The sequence below is a fragment of the Sphaerodactylus townsendi genome, linkage group LG01 (assembly GCF_021028975.2).
Source record: "Sphaerodactylus townsendi isolate TG3544 linkage group LG01, MPM_Stown_v2.3, whole genome shotgun sequence".
Taxonomy (NCBI): domain Eukaryota; kingdom Metazoa; phylum Chordata; class Lepidosauria; order Squamata; family Sphaerodactylidae; genus Sphaerodactylus; species Sphaerodactylus townsendi.
In genome coordinates this window covers 118,548,352-118,566,578 of record NC_059425.1, presented here as the reverse complement: position 1 = coordinate 118,566,578, position 18,227 = coordinate 118,548,352, and the positions used below count along the sequence as shown (strand labels likewise).

General features: G+C 40.4%; 1 protein-coding gene across 1 annotated transcript in view; it reads left to right on the top strand.

Annotated features, from left to right (window-relative positions):
- NT5DC1 (5'-nucleotidase domain containing 1) overlaps positions 1 to 18,227 on the top strand; it is a 105,295-nt gene that overhangs the window by 32,277 nt on the left and 54,791 nt on the right. The window lies entirely within an intron of this gene.

Genomic DNA, 18,227 nt, shown 5'->3' with positions numbered 1-18,227 from the left:
GGTTTACTGTACAAGTTAGGAATGTGCCGTACTTCACAACCTATTTTCATGTGTGTGTTTTTCTTATTTACTAAAACTGTACTCTATTTTTGTCAAAAACATCAGTCCATTTGATAGACTAAAGCTGTGGTCAGTTATTACCAGCCTTTCCATTGGCAAAAGGAGGGGCTGAGGTCCCTTTTCTCCACCAAGAAAGGCTATTATGGGAACTGTGAGACTCACATGAACAAAAACTATACAGGATGGGCAAGTGCAATGAGGACTGAAATAGGTAAACTTGAGCAGAAAAGCTGGTAGGATCCTATCCTTTGTATTGAAAATTTGATCTGGGTTGTCACCAGCATATGAAAGATACTCAGCTTGGTCTCATACTTCCTGCAGATCCCACAGAGGCTGTGGAAACTGTGAACTAGTGCCCGGAGGCAGTTTTGCAATGGACGAGAGCTAATAAAGTAAATCTTAATCCCAGCAGAATGAAAGTGCTACTGATGAGAAGGATTGACCTGTGAACTGAAGTGTCTCCTGGTCTGGATGGGGTTGCATTCCCCTCCTGAAGTAGGAGATCCTTAGCATGGGGATACTGCCTCCTGCTGGATAAGCAGGTGTTGGCAGTGTCCAGGAGCATCTTTCACCAATTTCAGCTGATGAGTCAGCTGCAGCTTTCCTGGGCAAAAATGATGTTGCCACTGTGGTGCAAGCTTTGATAACATCTAGATTAGAGTACTGCAATGGGGGTTACATGGATCTGTTTTTGAAGAGTGTCCAAAATTGCCATTAGCACAGAATGCTGTGATCTGACTGTTGTTGGGAGTAGGTTAGAAGGGGCTGTATCACTCCACTTACTCTGGCTTCCAATTTGCTTTTAGGCCCAATTCATGGTGCTGATATTAACATTTAAAGCTCCATTTGGCCTGGGAGCAGCCTATCCTAAGGACCTCATGCTTTCACATAAACCTGGACAACAACTATGGCCATCTTTTGGAGCACTGCTCTGGGTACCCCTTCAGTCGAGGCTGAATGGGTGAGAGCATGAGACTTTTCTCAGACTCTCACCCATATATATATTTTTAAACATTTGCCACTCTGAGGACCCTAATGGTCTAGAAACACTGTATTAAAATGTTTCAAACAAATAGACTAATGAATAAAATACGTTTTGAATGTCCTTGTTTTAGAATATATAGTCTTCTGTTTTGCATGGATGATCCTCTTTATGCATGGATTTGAAATACATTGATTGTTCTGATGCCATCTAACTGTGGATATTTTGATTTTTCCTGTACATTTAACCTGCCACAATGTAGTCAGGATGGCTCTTTTTGTATGGGCAGGCTTTCTTTTATGAGTTAACACAGTGATCCTCTGGCCCAGGAAGCACATGTAGCTCTTTGATGTGCCACCTATGGCTCTTCTGATCACTGTTCCCCAAGATGGCACCATGATTTAGGAAAGCAGGTAAAGTCCTTGTGGTTGGCAGGTTGTTTCCACCTTGAAACAGCTACTGCCAGAGAAATGGGCAAACTGAGTGCCTCCCTGAGTTGCAGGCAGATGCCAGGAATAACTGTAAATGGGGCTATTTTGGTGCATGGGAGTAGCAAACATGACTGTCCACAAACTGCGAAGTGAGTACCACTGGACTAACACAACAGAAAGGCATCCATTTGCAATCATGTGTTGGCACTGTGATTGTGTTGACTGTCTTTTTCCTCTTAACACCTGCACATTGTAGTGGTATATTCAAGTATATTACAGTTTTTCAGTGAACTAATTGCACATTTGGAGTTTATTATACTGGAATATATGTAGATCTCTATGCAAATATGGCATTCAACTTATGGACATCAGGAAATGGGAATAGTTAACATGATCCCCACCACTAAATGTAGATTGGAGTGCCTTCCTAGTCACTGACTTAGAGAAAGGCCCACTCAGATCAGAAACTGCAAGTTCTTGTGTGTATTTTTTCAGTTCTTTATTAAAGTGTTTGTTCATGGTATTTAAAGGCCTTATAAGAACATACCTTACTTGCTTTTATAGGTACATTTTCATTGTTGTTTCATTTTTAATGGCGAAATCTTGATCTTAAAATCATGGCAAGGAATTAAATGGCTTAAAGATCTACATTTGTCTCTGCAGTCAATCAAAATTATTGCCTGTCACTGGTCTGTTACCTGGCACTAGTTCAGTTATTTCAGTAAATATTGTTGGCAGTGCACAGAAGTAGTCAGAATTTTTCCTTGGGCAGTTACTTGTAGCCGAGCTTCTGATACTGGTCAGTGGCTGCACAGAAGCTAATGGTTGTACTGGTAAATGCAAAAGATACAAAGCTTCGTATAATGATCTTTTAGTTGTCCCACTCTCAACAGTGTTTCTTTGTTTCCTTGAAACCAAAGGTTGAATAGTGCTGTTTAACCACCGCTGTTTGTTTGATCAAGAAGAAAGTAAACAAAACACTTGCTGACCTACTACCTGGCCTGGAATGACTTAAGTGTCTGGCATAAATGCAGTGCTATTGTAGGACTGCAAATTAAATGTAAGGTTATTTGTATGTCTTATGTCCTATTTGAAGCTTGCTTTAAAAATACACCTGTTTTTCTTATTTAAGTTCCTAACCAAAGGATGGGCTTCTGAATAAATTTCAACCTCATTTAGCTTAGCCTCTTGATATGGGATCCTAACTTGTTACGCTGATGTAAGATGTGGCTAAATGATGGTCATTTTAATGCTGCAATCCAAAGTACTTTTATTAGCAAGTAAATCTAAGGTGACCAGATGGTCACCTTCGTGAACCGGGACGGATGGGTGGCCCCCCGTGCGCGCGCGCACACACACACTCGTGCAGCTGCAGGAGCGCACAGCCTTCTGGGCGCTGCCGTTTCCTGCCCTGTGACAGGGCGGGAAACGGCAGCGCCCCAGAAGGCAGTGTGCTCCTGCGACCGCGCAGGAGGCTGCCGCACTGCCTTGCGCCCCAGAAGGCAGTTCGGCAGCCTTCCAAAACCCAGGACAAAGGCGTGAATGTCCCGCCAAAAGCGGGATGGCTGGTCAGCTTAAATAAATCCCAATGACCTTGGTTGGGCTTGCTTCTGCATAAACATGCTTAGGATTACCTTTCACTTTGTACTTTTTATTATTTGGTAGTTACATACCTTTCATGTTGATAAGCAATGGTAGCATTTTCCTAACAATCATTCCCTGAATTCACTCTTCACAGTTAGAGTGCTCTGTTTATTTAAGCATTGAGTATGTGAAAACAGGAGTGGTCATTTGGGGTGATTGTTGACTGTGACACCATATTTAGAATATGAACATTTTATTTTTGCAAGCTAAGTCAAAATAGCATAGGTGTATTTCTTGCTGTCTGTTTTTGTGACACTTGTGGCATAAGCAAAAATAATTTGTACATACAGTCTTGCAAATAAAGTTTGAAGATTTTTCCAAATGGCTGTTTTCTATGGATAGTAGTCCCGGGTGAATCAGAACGTGCCTCATAGAAAAAGCACTTGTATTTTTAAATCTTTGATCAATATTCTCTGACTTCGTACTTAACTGTTTCTGACTAGAAGGCCCCTTACGCACATGGAGAATAATGCACTTTCAATCCACTTTTGATGCACTTTGCAGCTGTGTGGAATAGCAAGATCCACTTGCAAACAGTTATGAAAGTGGATTGAAAGCGCAATATTCTGCTTGTGCAGAAGGGGCCAAAGTGATAGGCATAAGATTTGGTTCAGTTAACAATGAATTGCTCTGTCTTCTCTTCTGGTAAGGGCAATTAATGTGCAATACTACTCCAGCAAATAATTTCTTCCTATATGATGTTTCAGTTGTGGTTCTGGTTCCATGCATTTGCAATGCAGATTGAGGACTGGTCAATCCCAAATATTGATAACCCTGCAGTTTTAATATTCTGCTGTGCTTTTTGGGGTCAGTTGGTTGGATCTTGAATTGTACTACTATTCCTGTTTGGGTCCTATACCTGTTTTTCCTACTGTACCTTCAAGCCAGTTTAGCTATCTAATAAATTTCTGCTGGTAGTTCCTACTACAGCACAGCACATTATGAATGTTTTCTTTTTCATTTTCTTTAAACATCCTAACATTTTTATTAATTTCACAATTACACCATTGATGTTATAACCCAAGAGACCTACTTGAGGTAGATGATGAAGTGAGAACAATGCAATAATATTATAAAAACAACAAGATAAGAATAAAACGAATAATAAAACAGGGCAGATCAGCATTCAGCAGCTAAAGTTATATCCATAAGATTCCTGAGAATGAAACCATAAGAACAGCTTTAAAAGATGGAACCGCCCTAGATAAGAAACTGCATGTGGTAGCTGCCAGGCGAGCCTCAAGCGGGAGGACGTTCAAAAGGTATTTGACTGAAGTTTTTTACTTTGATATGTGCTATTTTCTCTAAGCAATTTAACTAGTTCCTGCTTTTCTCTAGCCTTCATATCCATGTGAGAGCCCAAACAAGGGCTGTAGAAGGCTGAGAGTTAAACCCACATCCTCCTGAGGTGAAAAGGTCTACCCTATTTCCTCAGAAACCACAAAATTAGAGGAATCTTCCACAGCAGCTATTTTGCAAAGTTTTCTTTTCAAGCAGGTAGCAAAGTCCATGAATATAAGCATTCATTTGCTTGTTACCTGACTGTGGACAAACATCTGATTCATGGAGAAGAGTTCTCCATGTGTAAACAGGTGTTCCGATAGAAAATATTTTGGTCCTTTTCTTTTATATCGGAACAAATAAATGTCTCTTAGTCTATTCCTAAAATGTGATGATTTTTTCATTTCAGTTTGTTTTACTAAAATGATATGTTGCCACTTGCTAACTCATGTTCTATATTCATCATCTATTTTTTTTTCTGATTCTCATACATCAAGATCTCATTTGTCTGCTATGAAGGCATCTACACTGGTTCAGGGCCACTTGTGTCTGGGCCAGGGAATGGCCAGGATACGTGATGTCCAAGTGTCAATGCTGGCATGGCATAAGCGCTTCTCCCATGTAGCAGCCCATGCCTACTTTTGCTGGCATGGGCTTATGCAGCAATAAAGGTGGCCTAACCCATTGGACTGTGTAGGTGCTTTTCACTACTATTGGGAAAGGTGGTCTGTTTTCTTGCTGGGTGCAATGCCGCAAACCTCTGTGGAGGTGGCAAGGCTGCAGAATGCTTGACTGCTGCACATCTGCCTTTCCCCCCCCCCCCCCCCCAGGATTGGGCTGCCCGAGTACAAGATTCTTGGTCTCTTAATGTTGCATTTATGACCTGTGACATTGTGGTAGTCACTGTCTCCTGAATGTGTCATCCTGAGATGAGTTGAAGGGAAGGAAAGAGAGACAACACTGGTGTCATACAGAAACAGAGGTTTCCAAAAAAATCTTGGTGTGAATACAGTACAAATAGAAGATAGCTCCAGGAAGCCAGAGAATAGCAATTATGCATAAATACCGCAGCGGCGGTTCTGAGAAGCTCTCGCGAAATGGTACACAAACCCATTGCTGCAGAGAAAGCTCTGCCTGGAAAGATTTAGTGCGCAGAGCTTTATCTTCGGCGCAATGGTTCTCACATCTCCTCGCCTGCTTGGTTGTTCCTCTACATGATTATGCGTCTGCAAAACAAATATGTGAAATCGGTTTGCAGCCAGCCGATACCTTCTCTAAACATGAAAGTCAGAATGGTAATTTCCATATCTTCTAAGACGTCTTCCTTTTGGCCAAAGTTGCATCTTCGAACGGAACCGTTTTAGCCTCAAATCATGGGCCTGTCTGCGACTATTTGATCATTCGTTCCATTCATAAAGTCACCAGCCCAGGGTAAGCATCCAACGGCGGAAAATACAACATTCCACGAGTACCGCGATAAACAGCGAGCGAAAACCCATATCACGATAATTAAACGAATGGAAACCCACCAAGGCAATTAAGTACCTACTCATCAGTACCCTGTTCTCAAAGCTGCAAAATAGGAGGGGGAGAAGAGGAAAGAAAAAGGAGAGGAGGCTGTTCGATGGTACACCATTGCTGCCTCAACCATAAACCTAGTGTTGCAGCTCCATCTTACAGGCGCTCCAGAACTACATCACGTCTCATCTATCATGCTGGGGCCAGGGTAGAAAATTCCCAGGCCAAGGTCAGTCAGATCTCTTTTGGGCCAGGGATAACTAGGAAGTTGTTATTTTCTGACTGCAAATCTCTTCAGGGGACATAATGTTCCTTTTTTTTAAAGTATAGGCGGCTGAACTTTATAAGGACTTTTAAAATCTATTCTAGCCTATCCAAAAATCCAAAAGCATCTCAATAAAATAGTGAGCATCTTTTGGCATGATCATTCTCGTTTTTGCATAGCTTTGGCAACTACCTGTCTGTCTTCATCAAACTGTCGCATGGCAGGCTTGCAGACAAGAGAGTAATTTTAAAGTCAGAACTGTTATCTCTAAATAGGTTAATATTTTTCAAGAAGCAAGATGTCAGAACACTGGCACTCTTGCTCCTGTAGATAGGTAGCGAAGAGCAGATGGGTGTAGAAACCACAGACCTTTTAGGAATACTGCTTCACAGAGTTGGCTTACCTACTTTTTCAGCCAATGATTTGTTGCCTTCTTCACAAGGCAAATAGTTTTGCATAATTTGAATCAATAATTCTCAAATACATATCCTTTATCTGTAAAATCTATATTTTAGTCATAGATTTTTTTCTGAGAAGATACTACACGAAAGCCATTTCATTGAAATGTTTGAGATAAATTTAAGCAGGTCCCGCGTAAGTATGTACTGTGTTATTCATTGTGACCTACTCCACGAAACGTATTTATGGATTTTCGTGAGTGGTAATACGTGGTATAGAATTCTGTAGTGACTGACTGATGGCATGATACAATGACAGAAATTAAAAATAAAAATGGATAACCTAGTAATGTAGTTGTGCTGCTGGCAGGTGTAAGCTAGGGTGTGATCAGGCAATCCAGACTCAAGACAGGCATCAAGCAAAGCCATAGTCAGACAGCCCAAAGTCAGGTTAGGCAGCAAACACAAGTATAGTCAGGCAGTCCAGAGTCAAGGCAGGTACAGGGGTTGTTGGGTGGTCCAAAGTCACAGCAGGCCCAGGTATGGTCATGTAGTCCAAGGTCAAGTAGTCCAGGAGTTCCGATAGGCAGGCAGGCAGGCTAGGAAGCATGATTCAGAGAAACCAGGTAGGGAATCAGATGCATGGAGCTTCCCTGTGAGACATACTTAATGCACCCAAGCCAAGCCCAAGGCACGGCATTAAGTAGGAGGCCCATGCTAATGGAGCCAGGCTCCTGCAGACTTAGTCCTCTTCAGATATCTCTACATCTTAGAGCCTTCTGCCATACCAAGCTTCAACACAGGCACTTCTCCTTTAACACTGTGGCAGCAGCCTCTCATTCTTTACTCTGCTCATCTGAGGTTTCTAATAGCTGTCCCAGCATCAGGCTATTCCTTGGTTGGCAGGGAAGGGCTTGGAGCTGACTCTGTTGTCTACATCTCCTTGTGAGGAGTCAGTTTTGGATCCACGTGTCTTCAGGCTCTACATCAGAGCCCTCATCACCCAGGGACTGGCTCATGACAGTCGTACGTCATGAGACATGAATGGAAAATCATGCAGTCTATCCTACTACTGTAAAAACAGTTCCTTAATGTATGTCTCACCGCAATGTGTGGATACAAATGTAAATATCTCAACTACAAATCAGCAGTAGCTCCACTGCTTATTGGCAGTGTAATGTAATCTGATTATTGCACTGTGTTTATGGTCTTTATGTCTTTATTAAGTTTGGTTCTGCCACATTCCACAGTTACCCAAAAATGGGATTGATTAGAACTCAGCAGATATTAAGATGAGGCTAAGAAGACAGGAAGAGGCTTATATTTAAGACCTCCATTACATTCTGTGAGACAAAGCTTGATCCATGTAGAGGGCAAGTTTTATGAAAACCGTATAAACTCCATTGGCTTTCCTTACAACATTTTAGTAAATAGTCTTCTAGAATGTCACTTGCAGCTCATGCATATGTCAAAAAGCAAATATTTGGTCCATTTCCAGTACTCTCACATATATACGATTCTGAGGTTTGTCATATTTGTCTAATTTGTCATATTTCTAATTGTGAGATTGAAAATATTCCTGTAAAATGCATTTCTGTGCACTTTGCTATGAAAAGTTGGTCAACGTGGAGGGAAATTGGCTTTGCTAAGTATTATAATTAAATTAACCCCGTGCTGTCCATCTCACCTTAGATATGCTACAGAATGTTCTGAATTCGTCCAGCTTTGCAGCAGCAGAGCTCTCACTGCCATATAATCCTATTCAGTTCTTCTATGTCTTAACAGTTAATTCTCTCCCTCTGCTATTCTTGTGTAAGTCCAAGTGCACAATAGATGTGCCATGCTGAAGCCCTTCTTTCTGTTCAAGTTGTGCAGGCAGAAACTGGCTTCCTCACCGATATGCTTGTACCATTCTTGTCTTATTCAGTCACCGGAAGGCTCTAGAAGAGCTGCCAAGACGTTAATGCACGACTCCATTTACCTACCTATTGATTTCTACTTCCCAATACTGGAATCCTATGTAACAAGCATAATTAAAGATGGACATCCATTAAAATTTCAGTAATATTTATCATGCTATTTTAGATTTTTGTTTCTGGGAACGCAGTTGTTTATTCTGGTTGAATTGTTTTTTTAATATTAATTTGACAGTCATTAAATATTACTATTTACTTAAGAACTGGTACTTTGCAATGGAACGATCTATCCTTTCTAGCATATAACATTTTTTCCCAGTGTGAGAGCAGTGTGAGTTTTTTCATTGTTCAGCAGTGTTTGCTACTTTGCAAGGGAATAGGCTTGTCCGGTTGTTAGCTGCAAGCTGAGATTGTCATCACTGGTGCACTTGTTCATCTGTACCTGCCAGAATTCAGAGCTGTGCTTCATACAAATGATTTTGTCATGTTTCACTTTTCTAGGAGAGGTAAGCAAAGCCCTGTTGTCTCCTCCCTCAAGAAGAAAACCAGGAAGCCTGAATATTGTAGCAGTGGCAGGAGGTTTTAGTGCTATTAGTATATGCCCCAGAATGAATGACCTCACATTATTTGGAACTTCATGTCAATGTCTAAGTGTTCACTTTGGAAGCAGTTTCAGAGAGGTCATTCAGATCTTCTGAAGTAGTAAACAGGCTAGTTCTTCTATCAACAGAAAAATAAATAATATTTGAATAAGTTAGTGCTTTCCTACAACTATAAAACATCCTGCAATTAGTGGCAGCTCCCATGGAAAGTGAAGAAGAGCAGTGGAAGAGTATGCATAAGGCACAAAGGGATGCTTTAGTTTGTTTTACTATCATTATTAAGATTTTGGCAATCTTAATATTAGATGTATTCTGAATCCTGCAATGGGAAAATTACAGAAAATACCAATTTGTTTTCCCTAATCACATGGGAAGAACTAATAGAATTGTTCTCTGGATTTCAGTTATCACCCAGAACTACTGCAGCATGAGTAACTGAAAATGAAGTCCATTTATCAAAACCCCAGAATTCAGCTCAGCAGACCCCTGTATTCCCCTCCACAAAATATTTACTGCAATTTGTTACTAATTTGTTACTAATTTGTTACTAATTTGTTACTAATGGACACAAAAGATGACTTACCATCTCTTATATCTTTAGCCCTATTTGGCACTGACTTCCCATATGCTTCCTGTCCATCATGTGCATATAAAGAGTTAACATGATTCCCCCAAAAAACATTGACCCCCCAAAAAACATTGTCTGCAATCAGCTGAAATTGCAGAATATGGAAACATAGTAAAATGTACACTGTTACAATGCTAGATTCTTCAGTCAACTGTATTTCTATGATGTTTCAGTCACCATACAATAAGTTTCTTGGCAGCTATAGTAGAATCATAGCATTATAAAGTTGGACAAGACCACAAGGCGATCAAGTCCAACCATGCAAGAATACACAATCAAAACACCCTTGACAGATGGCCATCTAGCCTCTGTTTAAAAACCTCTAAAAAAGGAGACTCCACCACCCTCCAAAGCAGCATATTCCACTGTCAAATAGCTCTTACTGTCAGGAACTTCTTTCAAATGTTTAGGTGGAATCGCTTTTCCTGGAGCTTGAATCCATCACTCCTAGTCTCTGGAGCAGCAAACAACAAGCCTGCTCCATTTTCAACATGACATCACTTCAGTATTTAAACATGTCTATCATGTCACCCCTTAACCTTCTCTTCTCCAGACTAAACATACCTAGCTCCCCATGCCACTCCTCAAAGGGCATGGAATCCAGACCTTTTACCATTTTGGTCACCATCCTCTGGACACACTCCAGCTTGTCAATATCCTTTTTAAATTGTGGTGCCTTGAACTGGACACAGTATTCTAGGTGAGATCTGATTAATGTAAAATAGAGTGGTACTATTGCATCCCTCGATCTAGAATCTAGACTCCTATTTACACAGCCCAGAATTGCATTGGCTTTCTTGGCTGCCACATCACACTACTTTTTCATGATCAGTTTGTAGTCTACTAAGACTCCCAGATCCCTTTCACATGTACTGTTTTCAAGCCAGGTGTCTCCCATCTTACATCTGAGCATTTCATTTTTTCTGCCTAAGTGTAGTGCCTTACATTTATATCTGTTGAAATTCATTTTGTTTGTTTTGGCCCAGTTCCTTAATTTGTCCAAGTCATTTTGAGTTCTGACCCTGTCCTCTGGGTATTAGGTCTTTTGTGTCATCTGCAAATTTTATTAGCATACCCTCTATTCCATCATGCCAAGTAATTGATAAAAATATTAAATAGCACTTGGGCTGTAACAGATCCCTTGTGCATCCCACTAGTCACTTCTCTCCAGGATGAAGATGAACCATTGGTGAGCGCTAGTTGGGTTTGTCCAGTCAACCACTTACAAATCCATCTAACAGTAGCATTGTCTAGCCCACATTTTACTAGCTTGCTTGCAAGAATGTCGTGGGGGACCTTGTCAGAGGCCTTACTGAAGGTATCTTCATCTAGATCATTCCCTTCATCTACCAAACTTGTATCTCTATTAAAACAAGACATAAGATTAGTCTGGCATGATTTGTTTTTGAGAAACCCATGTTGACTTTTAGTGATCACAGTGCTTACAGGCGGTCAGTTTAATGATCTGCTCCAGAATCTTTCCTGGAATTGATGTCAGGCTGATTGGGCAGTAATTGTTGGGGTCCTCTTTTTTCCCTTTTTGAAGATAGGGACAACATTACCCTTCCTCCAGTCTGCTAGGACTTCCTCTGTTCTCCAAGAATTTTCAAAGATTATTGCCAGTGGTCTGATTTAGTATGCACAAAACTTCACCTGGACTCACTAGATGTAGGGACTATATAAACCTTGAAGGTGGTGGTTCTGAAATAACTGATACTACTTTTAAAATGCATATCAAGGAGCCAAACTACTATGTATAATTACATGTGGTCAATTAGAAATATGAGAATATTGTAACATTTAATGGAGGTAAAGAAAGATTGAATAGCATTTGGTACCTACAGAAAGAAGATTATTTTCATACAAAGTGATAGTCTACAAACAATATGAAACATGCTTATTTATATACATATATAAAGATATTGGTATGGCTTCTTTAACCATATGAGCTTGTCATGTAACATCTTGATGAAGGATTATGGAGGGAGTGGTGGGAAGGGAATCTATCCATGTGGTGAGCTTTCATCATCATATTTCAGACAATTGTATGTCCAAAATCCATTTATTTTATGTGATCTGGTGAAACTAATACAAAATTCCTTTGTTAGCTTTACTTTCTAACAGAAGTAATCTTTGACATCTTTCAGATGTTTTGCTTTTTAGAAATTTAAGAGGATTTCCTCTTGTCTCTCCTTTGCAAGGCAAGCAAATGATATCTGATGTTAGCCACAGCTGCATAACATGGCAAAAAGTGTTCTCAAAATACATGTTCTCTGGCAGCACATCTTCTGTTAATTATACATTTGTATTGTCGAAGGCTTTCACAGCCGGAATCACTTGGGTGCTGTGTGGTTTCCGGGCTGTATGGCCGTGTTCTAGCAGCATTCTCTCCTGACGTTTCGCCTGCATCTATGGCTGGCATCTTCAGAGGATCATCCTCTGAAGATGCCAGCCACAGATGCAGGCGAAACGTCAGGAGAGAATGCTGCTAGAACACGGCCATACAGCCCGGAAACCACACAGCACCCAAAATTATACATTTGGTTTGGTGGTCAAAAACAAGGGAAAACAAAGTTTTAGCAAATAATGCAAGTGACTTTTTGAAATGTGTTAGTTAATATATTCTTTTATATTCAAATAATGAAACCAATTTTACCCTCTCAACAATTGCAATGAAATATAAAAAGTGATATTCTTAGAAGTGACAGGAAATAACATGTTTCCCAGCATTGGTGTCTAGACTGACCTCTATTTTGCAAAGTAGGGTTAAAGTAACCATCTTTTAACCTTTCCTATATTGACACAAAGCCCTCCTATAACCAAAGTCTTCTTGTTGGAGTAAATAGGCTAGATCCTGAAGTGTAGCCTTCAAGACAGACAGTAAATCCAAATAGTAGTCTAAAGTAGTCACCGGCCTGTGGTAATGGAATGACCAATAAAGAGGTGCTATGAGGAGTAGAAGGCCAAAAACTTGACCAGCATTTGAATGAAACATAGAGGTTTCATTCATAGTTTTGACAACTCCCTGACTGAAAAAAAAGTTAAAACCAGCAACAACAAAATAGCATTTCAAAAATGGAAAACAAAACAACTCCTGTGAAACAGTCAGCCAGCTACAGAAGTAAGCTCAGGATGCAAGATCTATTTGTACATGTACTCTGTCCTTCTCTACCCCTCCCTATGACCTTATTGACCTTCTCAGAAATATTCCAAAGTGCTCTCTACATGATCATAAGCCTTTATCATAACAGTTTAGGAGGGTGGTTATCTTATATCTCCAGGATGTTCTGGGTCTTTATCTTGATTACAGCCCCTGCCAGCATGGACAATTGGTCATGCTGGCAGGGGCTGATGGGAATTGTAGTCCATAACATCTGGAGTGCCAAAGGTTCGCCACCACAGGCCTAGAAGGAGCCCTAAGGTTCTTGATATGACAGATTTGACACAATGAGTTCCTGTTGTAGATAAATATCTGAATTCAACCATTTATTATGGCCACAAGTGAATTTGGGACCAACCAAAGATCAAAACACAGATCTCTCTCTCACTCTACCTGGCTTGGTTCATTTTGATCTTGTTTCATGATTATTACAAGATTTATAAATGCTGAATCACTGGCAATTCTGAGGCTAGATATAATGGAACTTTAGCTTTTCAAGAAGTCTTTGTTTAGGTTGTCTATAATCTACACAGCTATAAATAAATAGCTAACAATTGGGTGGGTGACGTTTAACATGGTGGAAATGTTTTTTTAAAAAGACATTAAGAGGACAGAAGACTGGGAGTCTGCAGCGAACATAACAAGATACTTTTCTTTCTGGCAACCAAATCAGATGTGGTTAAGAATGAATGAATAGTTGATTACGGCTACAAGGCTAGCAAAAAGAAGACAAATTCAGATTGTACATATATGCAGCAATCCATGGTAAAAGAAGCCTCAACTTACAACATTATTACAATCTCCATAACCTAATACTGCTACCTGTCTTGATATGGATCTGCGCTTATTACATGCTAGCATACAAAATTTAGCTACCTGCAAAGGTAAACAAGAAACCTGGTCATCTAATAAAATTCTTGTAAGAATGAAGTCAGAGTCAACTGCAATTGAATTAGTATAACAAATTAACAATGGTTGAATTAGAGACTTCCTTTCTTCTTTATGAAGCTCGCAATGCAGTAGGATTTGTGACATATTTTAGTGTGGTTGAGAAATGGGATGGTTAAACCAATCCAGAATCCTGCTACTTCAAACTGTAGTTGGCAGTGATGGAAATTTCCTGGCTGAATGCCATGTAACTCATTATGGAAAACTGATGTCAGGGAGAAGGTCTACATGTGTTTCAGTAGGCTCTATTTACTAGTACAGACCCTATTTTTTGTCATCTGATCTGTTCTTGCTAAATCACTGTCCCTAACCTTTTAGTATTTTTGTTAATATCGTTAATATGCCCACATGTATTAGAGTTCTTCTGGTTTAAGCTCCCAGCCTGAATCTCTATGAATTAGAACAGTAAATAGAACAGTAATCATTTTTCTTCATCTTTAGGAGTCCCAAAGTGACCTACAATCACATATCCTGCCTCTCTCCACAACAGGCACCTTGTGAGGCAGGAATGGCTGAGATAGTTCTGAGAGAACTATGATTAGGCCAAGCTTGCCCATCTTCACAGGTACCCCTTCCTCCATTTGCAAAGTTGGATCCTGGCTTTGCAAAGTGGGGTAAGGCAGCAGGGTGCCTGTGAAGATGGCAAGCCTGTTGTGTGAAAAATTGCATTAGGCTTTAGCAAATGGGAACCCTCAAGTTGGGACTTGATATTACCTCCACCTTTTTTCTTCTATTCTCCCACTTCTGTGCCTCTCGCTCTCTTCCTCTCTTCCTGCCACCCCGTCTCTTAATCTTCTCTATTTTTGCCTCTATTTTTGCTCTATTTTGCCTCTCTTTCTGGCTCCCTCCCCCAGCGCTCTCTCTCTCTGGCAGCCCCACTCCTCCAGCTCTGTTTTTAACTTTCTGCCCTGCTCCCCAGCTCTCTCTTTCTCTGTGTTTCTGCCCCCTGCTACCCCAGCTTTCTTTTCCTGCTCACTGATTTGAACTCTTTCTTCTTACCCCAACTCTCTATTCTCTGTGTTTTTGACATGCTATTCAGCTTTTGTTTTCTCGTTCTGGCCGCCTATCCTGGCTCTCTCTGACACTTTCTGCCCCTCCTCAGCACGCGTACTCTTTCTGCCCATATTTTTTCTCTTTCTTTCTCTCTCCTCCCCAGCCCAATTCTTGGTAGCATGCCCGAAGTGCTCTGGATGGGTATTGTGAAGGCTCCCCCCCCACAGCCCCACTCTCACCACCTCAACCAAAGCCATTCTGGGTACAGCAAGGCCCTTCCCCAACCCACACACACACACACACCGCGAACAGGCTGGGGAGGAGCCTGTTCAGTTCTAGCTGTTGGTTCCAGGCTCACTGCTGACTTGCTTGAGAATTGGTTCAGGCAAGGAATAGGACAGTCCTGCAAGAACCCCAGAGCTTTAAGAAGTGTTACCAGCTGAGTGAGAAAGAGTCCAGGAGTTGTAATCCCATCAGCCCCTCTATACATGAGAAATAGCATCCTCTGGACTACATCTCCCAGAGTCATTCACTTTTTTTCTAGTTAGTCACTGATCAAATATATAGTAATATGGTTTTCATGTTGATTTAATACTATTCTTATGTCATACTTCTATAGCTTTAGGTAGTTACACAATTTTCAGACCTAGATCCTTAATTAAATACGATATAAATTAAAAGTCACTATGTCTATAAGAGGAAGTAGTAGTGTACAGAGAAACAAATTTAGATGAAACCATTGGGCAGACAGGAACATTATTTTATGTGCCTATTTCTGACTAGTTTTAATAATTACTTCAATTATGCAGAATCTTTATACCTCATGTTAACTCCCCACACCCAACTTCTAAAAGTATCCATTACCTTTAAAAATAGCCATAACTCTGCAGCTTATGAATAATGAGGTATTATAAATATTTTCCCATTACTAATATGGTCACTTTTTATTTATGTTTGGTTAACTTATAAAATTTCTTTCCAGCTGACTTTTGCTTATGAATTACACTGGGTTATTTTGCTTCAGCAGCTATATAAGGTATGAACTTATAATAATACTAACAGTGCAATCTTGGGGGAGAAAGGGCTGGGTGAAACCCTTCAGGAGGTGGTGTGATCCCAGCATTAGCATAAATGCATAAAGGGCATTTGTGTTGGTTTCAGGGAGCCTCTTGAGCACTAGCATCATTGCAGCGCTAACTAGCACCTGTCTGCTGCTGGAGTTGACACCAAAGGGGGTGTTTCCAGGGGTGGGGGAGACTTTAGTTTCCTTTCTGGAAATGTATAAATTCGTGGCAGCAAAGAGCTGCAAAATGTATAGTTGCCTTTCTGGGAATGTATAAACTCAGGCCGGAAAGAGATAGGTGCAGCCCATGGAGCTGCAAAAAGCAATTCCACAAGAGTCAGGGGGAGCATCACTGTTGGCTTGCCAGCCATGGTGTCGTAAACTTCTTTGGAAGCGGCATGGCTGCACTTTAGCTTGCTTCATACCTGGCTGTGATGCAATTCCTCTCCCATTGAGGAGGATCTTCATTTTCACCCAGGCATTTGGTTAGTCTTGTGAAACTCCCTGTACAGCTGCTGGTCTGGAGGGGTGTGGTGAGGGGGGAATGGGGATGGAGTTATTTTAATGTAATTTTTCTGTTGTTTTAATTCTAATATTTTATTCATGATGTTTTATTGTGGTTTTTATTGTTTTAACCTTTGTAACCTGCCTAGAGACCCTAGTTTGAGGTAGAGTACAAATATTATAAATAAATAAATAGGAATGCACTGTTAGCCAGATATTCCTTTAAGAAAAATTCTGTACCTATTTTTACAACAAATGAGTAAGATTAATCCTATGTCTTAATTATTGTTTTAAATCAGAACTTGCTTTGGTGTATGATTATTCAGATGAGGGAGGGCATATGTTTAGGTCACAGTGCTTGTGGCAAACCACCATTTAGCCATATGTTATCAGAAGATGATATCATGATGGATGAAAAGGGAATTCCTGACAGCACCCAAAATCTCATGTAATGATGTGCAAACTGCCCCCCTTGATTTAGAATGGCATAAATCAGCTTTCTTGGAAAAAAGTTTTGTCCTTTTTTTGAATCTTCTGTGTTACATTGGCACATGCACATCGATGTGCTGAATGTATTCTCATTGACTCCTTAGAACTGTAATGAAGAAAATAGGTTTCTTCTCAGTAAGCTTTTTAAAAAAAGAATACTGTTCTTTTTATAAAATGCATTTCTTACAATATATCAAAGCATGTTTACAGAAGGTTATAGTAGCACTCTTAGGAACCATATTATGCTCCAGTGCACAGGAGAAAAAACAATTTAATTTTAGAAACCATGAAAGCTGCCTTGTGGAAGAAGCAAATTTTGTTCATGTATGTTTTTCTGACTCTTATGCACCATATTCCCACTACAGAGAGGGAGGGCATGGAATTCTGAGAATTCAAATAATTAAAACTGCTTGCATGGAAGATATTTGATATGAAGGAATGCATGCCTGCAGAAGAAGAAATCTTTTCCCAGCCTCTGCCACTGGGGATGTTGATACAGGAGGGCAAGGCTGGAATGTGCAGAGCTGAGTGACCCCAGGAATAGTAAAGCAGGTAGGCAGAAGAGGGGGCACCTGCCTGTAGAGCTCCCTTTGCTGCCCCTGCCAGGGAAGCGGAGTATCACCAGCCACTATGCTTCCAGGCAGACTGCCACTGGCCAAGGAAGCCCACTCCAGCCCAGCAGCTTCCAAGTGATTGAGTACCCAAAGATAAGTCCCAAAGATAAGACAACTTCAAGCATTTCCTTTTTTTGCAGAAGTACCCTTGGAACCCCCATCCATCTAAAGCAGTGGTTCTCAACCTTCCTAAGCGTGACCCTTTAATACAGTTCCCCATGTTGTGGTGACCCCCAACCATAAAATTATTTGTGTCTCGGTTCCACCATTGGAAATATGGGGGACACTGTTTCAAGGGTTATGTTACCTACATACAAACATACTTTGTTGCCTTTATTTTCATAGTAGATTGAAATAACACAGGTGACTTTCTCATGACTCACATTTTTTCATAAAGGCTTCAACATAAAACTGTATGTGATTTTCATTTATGGTTAAGCATGACATGAACAAAATGTTGTCATTTCTCAACTGAAGAGAAGCCATTATGATTATACAAAAGGGCCTAAAACAGCCTGTGTAATGCTTGTAAAATTAATTTCCCTAGTAAAACAGATTATCTTGTTTCATTTACATGCAATAAAAGATTACTGTTATTCAAAATGACAGTGTCATCCTAAGCAGAGTTACCGTGGTATAACAGTTGTATCTGGTATAAAAGCTGTATCTACGCTTTTAATAAGAACATGGATAGATCATTTTGTTAGCCATTTTGAATGCCAAAATGACCA